Source organism: Octopus bimaculoides, chromosome 7 (genome assembly GCF_001194135.2).
Source record: "Octopus bimaculoides isolate UCB-OBI-ISO-001 chromosome 7, ASM119413v2, whole genome shotgun sequence".
Lineage (NCBI taxonomy): Eukaryota > Metazoa > Mollusca > Cephalopoda > Octopoda > Octopodidae > Octopus > Octopus bimaculoides.
This window is the reverse complement of record NC_068987.1, coordinates 20,742,126-20,743,040: the sequence shown is the minus strand read 5'-3', so window position 1 is coordinate 20,743,040 and position 915 is coordinate 20,742,126.

The window sequence follows — 915 nt, the reverse complement described above, 5'->3', positions numbered from 1 at the left end:
CACACAAGCACAGAGCGACACAAGCACAAACACATTCATATACATACACATAAGCATACACACACATATTCACACACATATTCACACACACACACACACACACACACACACACACACACACACACACACACACAACACACGTACACACACACCCAGACACACTCTCACAAGCGCAGAGACAGAGAGGATTCGACACACAGAAACTTTGACGCACGCGCGCACACACAAACACACACACACACACATGCACACATGCACACACTCTAAAATGAGTACTAGAAAATGCAAGCACACACGCGAAAGCAACGACATGCATAAGTACACGCACGCACACAGGCACAGGCAGACATAAGCAAACACACACGCATCCATACATGCACACCTTCGTACGCACGCATGCACATAAATAGACACGAAAATACAGAAGATCGGGGATGGCCAGCAGCAGTAGATATACACACACACACACATTTCCACATGCATACATGCACATGCACACAAAAACGCATGAAAATACATGGACGTACACAAGCAGAGACAGACTTAAGCACACATACACATAGACACAAACAAAAATTTCAGACATGCGTGCTGATACACACAGACAAACTAGCTTGACGTGTTTCATATGCGAACGTGCAATCCTCTATATGCGTCTGCGTGTGCTGTTAGTGCAGCATATGTGTGCATGACATCGCATTTGTACACTTATTCACACCTGTGCACGGCTGTTTTGCATGTCGACATGTCGGGCGAAAGAAAAGAATTTTTCAAGATTTCTTACATAAGTAGGAGAGAGAAAGACGGAGAGGAAGAGACAGAGGAGGAGGAGAGGAGGGAAAGTTATCAGTGATTTCTGAAGTTAGCAGATGTAACAGTGAAGTCTGGGATGGTGTGCTAGACTATGATTATATA